The sequence below is a fragment of the Triticum dicoccoides genome, chromosome 3A (genome assembly GCF_002162155.2).
Source record: "Triticum dicoccoides isolate Atlit2015 ecotype Zavitan chromosome 3A, WEW_v2.0, whole genome shotgun sequence".
Lineage (NCBI taxonomy): Eukaryota > Viridiplantae > Streptophyta > Magnoliopsida > Poales > Poaceae > Triticum > Triticum dicoccoides.
In genome coordinates, this window is record NC_041384.1 from 736,562,127 (window position 1) to 736,572,184 (window position 10,058).

Genomic DNA, 10,058 nt, shown 5'->3' on the forward strand with positions numbered 1-10,058 from the left:
CTACATCCGCTTTTTTCCTTGTGGAGTTGCAAGCTCGACGACGGCGACGAGGATTTTTCTTGGCAACCGTTGTCTTCATTTGCTACGACTGACATGAAAAAATGCAACAACGAGCATCTCTATTTTTTGCTGGAACCAGTCAATCATTGGTGAGGCAGAGCTGCATCCATGACAAAAAAAAACTACAATGGCTGGAACCAGCGTCGGGTCAGCCAAAAAACACTGGTAGATTTCCTACCACGGGTCAGCTCGGGGGTCTCCGGCGAGTGCGGGCAGCCAGAACGACGAGCATAGATGGACGGGGCGACGAGCGCGAAGCGGCGCCATTGCCGAGGCGACGAAGCACGGGCGGCGCCCTTGCCGGGGCGATGAGCGATGCGGCGGGCGGCGCCATGGCCGGGGCGACGAGCGCCACAGGCGGAAAGCGCGGGCTTCGTTTTCACGCATCCATGACGGCCTTGACTAGCTCGCTCCACTCTCTGTGTGTTGGAGTGGATAAGGTAATAAAATAGAATAGGGGTTAGGATCTGACGGTCCCGTGCAGCCAGATCGGGCGGCTCTGAGCAGACCGGCCGAAACTTTCGGCCGGCGCACCGGCGCCCAGCGCTACCCGAAGATAAAGCAGCAAGTCCTAGGATTCGAACTATGGACCTGTAGATCCCAAGGAGAGTTGCTAAACCATTCACCCTAACCAGAAGGGCACCGATAGGCGCCAGCGCGCCGGCCGAACGATTCGGCCGGACGCACCGCAGCCGCCCGATGCATGCACGCATAGCCGTTCGATTGGATCTCGTCTTTCTTCCTGTTGTCTTCAACTTAAGTCAACGCGCTTCCCCTGATTAGCCCCCATCCATGAAATCTTCGCCGCATGAATAAAAAAGGGCGCCGTTTGCTCGCCTCGAGAAAAGACCGCGCGTCTCCCGCCTGCCCCCGACTGACAGATTGAAGTTCCCCGCTGGCCATGGATGTAACATTCACCCGCGCCGCCCTGGATTGCGGACCCGCTCGCCAACGCCTCAGAACAGGTCTCGCCGCCAGTTGCAACAAAAAATCCAGCCACTGTCCATTGCAACTCCCTTGCGTGCTCGTGCTTGCAGCCTCGCCGGCGACGAGCCCGTGCAGCACCGGCACACACGGTTTTAACAACGCCGTACCGAATCAGCTCCACGGTGGTAGCTTTTGGTTTGCTGGTTGCAGCAAAATCAGCTCACCCCCTGGTCACCACGGTCACCTTCGAAGGAAGAAGATAAGCCCGTTCCAACTATTTTGCACGCGGGTTCCAGCAAACTCCAAAATGGTTGCAGCAAAAAAAAAGGTATCGCCGCCGTCGACCAACACCGCCGTGCATGCATGTAGCAAAAAAGGTCACCAGTGGTAGCAAAAATAGGCTGTGGTTGTAGCAAAAACATCGTTGGTCCAGCAGGATGAACTCCGGTGGTAGCATTTTCTGGGTGCTGATTCCAGCAAAACCTCCCACCGGTTCCAGCATCCTTGGTCGCCGGTTGCAACATCCAGTGAGTTCCTGTTGCAACTCCAGTTTGTGGCTTGCGGCTGTTGGGGAACGTAGTAATTTCAAAATTTTCCTACACACACGCAAGATCATGGTGATGCACAGCAACGAGAGGGCAGAGTGTTGTCTACGTACCCACGCAGACCGACTGCGGAAGCGATGACACAACGTAGAGGAAGTAGTCGTACGTCTTCCCGATCCGACCGATCCAAGCACCGTTACTCCGGCATCTCCGAGTTCTTAGCACACATACAGCTCGATGACGATCCCCGGGCTCCGATCTAGCAAAGCGTCGGGGAAGAGTTCCGTCAGCACGACGGCATGGTGACGATCTTGATGTTCTACCGTCGCAGGGCTTCGCCTAAGCATGACGGCATGGTGGAATATGGTGGCAGGGGGCACCGCACACGGCTAAGGAATGATCTCAAGGATCAACTTGTGTGTCTAGAGGTGCCCCCTGCCCCCGTATATAAAGGATCCAAGGGGGAGGGGCTGGCCGGTCAAGGAGGGCGCGCCAGGAGAGTCCTACTCCCTCTGGGAGTAGGATTCCCCCCCCCCCAATCCTAGTTGGAATCCCGATTTCACCCGGAACACTTCCGATATCCAAACATAGGCTTCCAATATATCAATCTTTATGTCTCGACCATTTCGAGACTTAATAACTGTCATCGTAACGTTAAGCGTGCGGACCCTACGGTTCGAGAATAATGCAGACATGACTGAGACACATCTCCGGTCAATAACCAATAGCGGGACCTGGATGCCCATATTGGCTCCTACATATTCCACGAAGATCTTTATCGGTCAGACCGCATAACAACATATGTTGTTCCCTTTGTCATCGGTATGTTACTTGCCCGAGATTCGATCGTCGGTATCCAATACCTAGTTCAATCTTGTTACCGGCAAGTCTCTTTACTCGTTCTGTAATACATCATCCCACAACTAACTCATTAGGTGCAATGCTTGCAAGGCTTATGTGATGTGCATTACCGAGAGGGCCCAGAGATACCTCTCCGACAATCGGAGTGACAAATCCTACTCTCGAAATACGCCAACCCAACATCTACCATTGGAGACACCTGTAGAGCTCCTTTATAATCACCCTTTTACGTTGTGATGTTTGGTATCACACAAAGTGTTCCTCAGGCAAACGGGAGTTGCATAATCTCATAGTCATAGGAACATGTATAAGTCATGAAGAAAAGCAATAGCAACATACTAAACGATCGGGTGCTAAGCTAATGGAATGGGTCATGTCAATCAGATCATTCAACTAATGATGTGACCTCGTTAATCAAATAACAACTCTTTGTTCATGGTTAGGAAACATAACCATCTTTGAATAACGAGCTAGTCAAGTAGAGGCATACTAGTGACACTCTGTTTGTCTATGTATTCACACATGTATTATGTTTCCGGTTAATACAATTCTAGCATGAATAATAAACATTTATCATGATATAAGGAAATAATTAGTAACTTTATTATTGCATCTAGGGCATATTTCCTTCAGTCTCCCACTTGCACTAGAGTCAATAATCTAGATTACACTGTAATGATTCTAACACCCGTGGAGTCTTGGTGCTGATCATGTTTTGCTCATGGAAGAGGCTTAGTCAACGGGTCTGCAACATTCAGATCCGTATGTATCTTGCAAATCTCTATGTCTCCCACCTGGACTAGATCCCGGATGGAATTGAAGCGTCTCTTGATGTGCTTGGTCCTTTTGTGAAATCTGGATTCCTTTGCCAAGGCAATTGCACCAGTATTGTCACAAAAGATTTTCATTGGACCCGATGCACTAGGTATGACACCTAGATTGGATATGAACTCCTTCATCCAGACTCCTTCGTTCGCTGCTTCCGAAGCAGCTATGTACTCTGCTTCACATGTAGATCCCGCTACGATGCTTTGTTTAGAACTGCACCAACTGACAGCTCCACCGTTTAATGTAAACACGTATCCGGTTTGCGATTTAGAATTGTCCGGATCAGTGTCAAAGCTTGCATCAACGTAACCTTTTACGGTGAGCTCTTTGTCACCTCCATATACGAGAAAAATATCCTTAGTCCTTTTCAGGTATTTCAGGATGTTCTTGACCGCTGTCCAGTGATCCACTCCTGGATTACTTTGGTACCTCCCTGCTAAACTTATAGCAAGGCACACATCAGGTCTGGTACACAGCATTGCATACATGATAGAGCCTATGGCTGAAGCATAGGGAACATCTTTCATTTTCTCTCTATCTTCTGCAGTGGTCGGGCATTGAGTCTGACTCAACTTCACACCTTGTAACACAGGAAAGAACCCTTTCTTTGCTTGATCCATTTTGAATATCTTCAAAATCTTGTCAAGGTATGTGCTTTGTGAAAGTCCAATTAAGCGTCTTGATCTATCTCTATAGATCTTTATGCCTAATATGTAAGCAGCTTCACCGAGGTCTTTAATTGAAAAACTCTTATTCAAGTATCCCTTTATGCTATCCAGAAATTCTATATCATTTCCAATCAGTAATATGTCATCCACATATAATATCAGAAATGCTACAGAGCTCCCACTCACTTTCTTGTAAATACAGGCTTCTCCGAAAGTCTGTATAAAACCAAATGCTTTGATCACACTATCAAAGCGTTTATTCCAACTCCGAGAGGCTTGCACCAGTCCATAAATGGATCGCTGGAGCTTGCACACTTTGTTAGCTCCCTTTGGATCGACAAAACCTTCCGGTTGCATCATATACAACTCTTCTTCTAGAAATCCATTCAGGAATGTAGTTTTGACATCCATCTGCCAAATTTCATAATCATAAAATGCGGCAATTGCTCACATGATTCTGACAGACTTAAGCATCGCTACGGGTGAGAAGGTCTCATCGTAGTCAACCCCTTGAACTTGTCGAAAACCTTTTGTGACAAGTCGAGCTTTGTAGACAGTAACATTACCATCAGCGTCAGTCTTCTTCTTGAAGATCCATTTATTTTCAATTGCTTGTCGATCATCAGGCAAGTCAACCAAAGTCCATACTTTGTTCTCATACATGGATCCCATCTCAGATTTCATGGCTTCAAGCCATTTTGCGGAATCTGGGCTCACCATCGCTTCTTCATAGTTCGTAGGTTCATCATGATCTAGCAGCATGATTTCCAGAACAGGATTACCGTACCACTCTGGTGCGGATCTCGCTCTGGTTGATCTACGAGGTTCAGTATTATCTTGTCCTGAAGTTTCATGATCATCATCATTAGCTTCCTCACTAATTGGTATAGATGTCGCAGAAACAGTTTTCTGTGATATACTATTTTCCAATAAGGGAGCAGGTACAGTTACCTCGTCAAGTTCTACTTTCCTCCCACTCACTTCTTTCGAGAGAAACTCCTTCTCTAGAAAGGATCCATTCTTAGCAACAAATATCTTGCCTTCGGATCTGTGATAGAAGGTGTACCCAATAGTCTCTTTTGGGTATCCTATGAAGACACAATTCTCCGATTTGGGTTCGAGCTTATCAGGTTGAAGCTTTTTCACATAAGCATCGCAGCCCCAAACTTTAAGAAACGACAACTTTGGTTTCTTGCCAAACCACAGTTCATAAGGCGTCGTCTCAACGGATTTTGATGGTGCCCTATTTAACGTGAATGCGGCCGTCTCTAAAGCATAACCCCAAAACGATAGTGGTAAATCAGTAAGAGACATCATAGATCGCACCATATCTAATAAAGTACGATTACGACGTTCGGACACACCATTACGCTGTGGTGTTCCGGGTGGCGTGAGTTGCAAAACTATTCCACAATTTTTCAAATGTACACCAAACTTGTAACTCAAATATTCTCCTCCACGAGCAGATCGTAGAAACTTTATTTTGTTGTTACGATGATTTTGAACTTCACTCTGAAATTCTTTGAACTTTTCAAATGTTTCATACTTGTGTTTCATTAAGTAGATATACCATATCTTCTTAAGTCATCTGTGAAGGTGAGAAAATAACGATATCCGCCACGAGCCTCAATATTCATCGGACCACATACATCGGTATGTATGATTTCCATCAAATCTGTTGCTCTCTCCATAGTACCGGAGAACGGTGTTTTAGTCATCTTGCCCATGAGGCACGGTTCGCAAGTACCAAGTGATTCATAATCAATTGGTTCCAAAAGTCCATCAGTATGGAGTTTCTTCATGCGCTTTACACCGATATGACCTAAACGACAGTGGCGCAAATAAGTTGCACTTTCATTATCAACTCTGCATCTTTTGGCTTCAACATTATGAATATGTGTATTACTACTATAGAGATTCATCAAACATAGACCACTCTTCAAAAGTGCATGACCATAAAAGATATTACTCATATAAATAGAACAACCATTATTCTCTGATAAATGAATAACCGTCTCGCATCAAACAAGATCCAGATATAATGTTCATGCTCAACGCTGGCACCAAATAACAATTATCTAGGTCTAATATTAATCCCGAAGGTAGATGTAGAGGTAGCATGCCGACCGCGATCACATCGACTTTGGAACCGTTTCCCACGCGCATCGTCACCTCGTCCTTCGCCAGTGTTCGCTTAATCCGTAGTCCCTGTTTCGAGTTGCAAATATTAGCAACAGAACCAGTATCAAATACCCAGGTGCTACTGCGAGCTCTAGTAAGGTACACATCAATAACATGTATATCACATATACCTTGTTCACCTTGCCATCCTTCTTATCCGCCAAATACTTGGGGCAGTTCCGCTTCCAGTGACCAGTCTGCTTGCAGTAGAAGCACTCAGTTTCAGGCTTAGGTCCAGACTTGGGTTTCTTATCCTGAGCGGCAACTTGCTTGCCGTTCTTCTTGAAGTTCCCCTTCTTCTTCCCTTTGCCCTTTTTCTTGAAACTAGTGGTCTTGTTAACCATCAACACTTGATGCTCCTTCTTGATTTCTACCTCCGCAGCTTTCAGCATTGTGAAGAGCTCGGGAATAGTCTTGTTCATCCCTTGCATATTATAGTTCATCACGAAGCTCTTGTAGCTTGGTGGCAGTGATTGGAGAATTCTGTCAATGACGCAATCATCTGGAAGATTAACTCCCATCTGAATCAAGTGATTATTATACCCAAACATTTTGAGTATATGCTCACTGACAGAACTGTTCTCCTCCATCTTGCAGCTATAGAACTTATTGGAGACTTCATATCTCTCAATCCGGGCATTTGCTTGAAATATTAACTTCAACTCCTGGAACATCTCATATGCTCCATGACGTTCAAAACATCGTTGAAGTCCCGATTCTATGCCGTAAAGCATGGCACACTGAACTATCGAGTAGTCATCAGCTTTGCTCTGCCAGACGTTCATAACATCTGGTGTTGCTCCAGCAGCAGGCCTGGCACCCAGCGGTGCTTCCAGGACGTAATTCTTCTGAGCAGCAATGAGGATAATCCTCAGGTTACGGACCCAGACCGTGTAATTGCTACCATCATCTTTCAACTTTGCTTTCTCAAGGAACGCATTAAAATTCAACGGAACAATAGCACGAGCCATCTATCTACAATCAACATAAACAAGCAAGATACTATCAGGTACTAAGTTCATGATAAGTTTAAGTTCAATTAATCAAATTACTTAAGAACTCCCACTTAGATAGACATCCCTCTAATCCTCTAAGTGATCACGTGATCCAAATCAACTAAACCATAACCGATCATCACGTGAGATGGAGTAGTTTTCAATGGTGAACATCGTTATGTTGATCATATCTACTATATGATTCACGTTCGACCTTTCGGTCTCCGTGTTCCGAGGCCATATCTGCATATGCTAGGCTCGTCAAGTTTAACCTGAGTATTCTGCGTGTGCAAAACTGTCTTGCACCCGTTGTAGATGGACGTAGAGCTTATCACACCCGATCATCACGTGGTGTCTGGGCACGACAAACTTTGGCAATGGTGCATACTCAGGGAGAACACTTCTTGATAATTTAGTGAGAGATTATCTTATAATGCTACCGTCAATCAAAGCAAGATAAGATGCATAAAAAGATAAACATCACATGCAATCAATATAAGTGATATGATATGGCCATCGTCATCTTGTTCTTGTGATCTCCATCTCCGAAGCACCGTCATGATCACCATCGTCACCGGCGCGACACCTTGATCTCCATCGTAGCATCGTTGTCGTCTCGCCAATCTTATGCTTCCACGACTATCGCTACCGCTTAGTGATAAAGTAAAGCATTACATCGCGATTGCATTGCATACAATAAAGCGACAACCATATGGCTCCTGCCAGTTGCTGATAACTCGGTTACAAAACATGATCATCTCGTACAATAAAATTTAGCATCATGTCTTATCCATATCACATCACAACATGCCCTGCAAAAAAAAGTTAGACGTCCTCTACTTTGTTGTTGCAAGTTTTACGTGGCTGCTACGGGCTTAAGCAAGAACCAATCTCACCTACGCATCAAAACCACAACGATAGTTTGTCAAATAGACTCTGTTTTAACCTTCGCAAGGACCGGGCGTAGCCACACTCGGTTCAAATAAAGTTGGAGAGACAGTCGCCCGCAAGCCACCTATGTGCAAAGCACGTCGGGGAAACCGGTCTCGCGTAAGCGTACGCGTAATGTTGGTCCGGGTCGTCTCGTCCAACAATACCGTCGAACCAAAGTATGACATGCTGGTAGGCAGTATGACTTATATCGCCCACAACTCACTTGTGTTCTACTCGTGCATATAACATCAAACCATAAAACCTAGGCTCTGATACCACTGTTGGGGAACGTAGTAATTTCAAAATTTTCCTACGCATACGCAAGATCATGGTGATGCACAGCAACGAGAGGGGAGAGTGTTGTCTACGTACCCATGCAGACCGACTGTGGAAGCGATGACACAACATAGAGGAAGTAGTCGTACGTCTTCCCGATCCGACCGATCCAAGCACCGTTACTCTGGCACCTCCAAGTTCTTAGCACACGTACAGCTCGATGACGATCCCCGGGCTCCGATCCAGCAAAGCGTCGGGGAAGAGTTCCGTCAGCACGACGGCGTGGTGACGATCTTGATGTTCTACCACTAGTAGAAAAAGGGTCAAACGTGAAGCACATTAGTGCCGGTTTGTATTTGAGCCGGTACTAATGGTACCATTAGTGTCGGTTCGAACGAATATGCATTAATGCCGGTTCGTGTTGAACCTTTAGTACCGGTTCGTGGCACGAACCGGTACTAAAGGGGTGGTGGGAGGCTGGCGTCAGGCTGGGGCCCCACGATCACCTTTAGTACTGGTTCGTGGCACGAACCGGTACTAAAGGTCTAACCTTTAGTACCGGTTCGTGCCACGAACCGGTACTAAAGGGGTCCAACCTATAGTACCGGTTGGAGACACAAACCGGGACTATAGGGCCATTTTCAAACTTGAAAAAATCATAACTAAATCATCCTAATTCAGAAAAATACATATAATATATCAAAATTTGCAGAACAACGGGGTTGATCCGCTGAAACCAACAGTTTTCCGTTTTGACAATTTTTTAAAATCACAAAATTCCAAAGGGAAAATAGAGTTTTTGGGCGTTTTAGACGTTTTTGGATGTTTTTAGCGTTTAGTGCTAGGGTTTAGATTTCAACGTTTAGGGTTAGGCTTTATGGTCTAAACCCTTACTTTTTACTGTCTAGGATAGAGTTTCCGACGTTTTAAGTCCCGGGTTTAGGGTTTAGGACAATTTTTGAAATGACAAATTGTAAAAGGAAAAAAAGATATGCTCTAATTTATGCTTTTTTGAATTTTGGTTAAATCTTGTCAAACCGGTCAAACAACTGATTCAAGAAATATAGAGTGTTACTAAATAATTACGCAATAATATTAGTGTTACTAAATAAGTATCTCAGTTTTTTTGAATTTTGTTCAAATCTGGTCAAATTGTGGTCAAACTATGGTCAAACTACTGATTCAAGAAATATTAGTGTTACTACATAATTATTCAAGAATATTAGTGTTACTAAATAATTATTTCAATTTTTTGAATTTTGGTCAAATCTGGTCAAACTATGGTCAAACTGTGGTCAAACTATGGTCAAACTTATTCAAGAAATATTAGCATTACTAAATAATTACTGTTTTTTTAGAATAATAGTTTCAAACTCAAACGATGAAATGTGTGACTTCATGCTCAAGCTAAACTCCTGAGGGTTAATAGGGTTGACATCTTACAATTGTCAGGAAAACAACAAGTGCAGACTCGGAAACGAAGGAGAATAGAACCTGAAAGTTAAGCGTGCTCGGGCTGGAGTAGTGAGGGGGATGGGTGACCGGTCGGGAAGTTAGATGATTTGGAATGAGTGATCCACACTTGAGCAGTTAAGAGAGGTGATTAGAGACTAAATCATCAAATAATTCAGAAAAATAAAAAATAAAAAAAATCAAATTTTTTTTCCAAAATTTTCAAAAAAAAATCAAAAAAAAAACCTTTAGTACCGGTTGGTAACACCAACCGGTACTAAAGGTCCCCCGTACCAGGGCGCGAGCTCACGCCACGTGGTGGCACTTTAGCG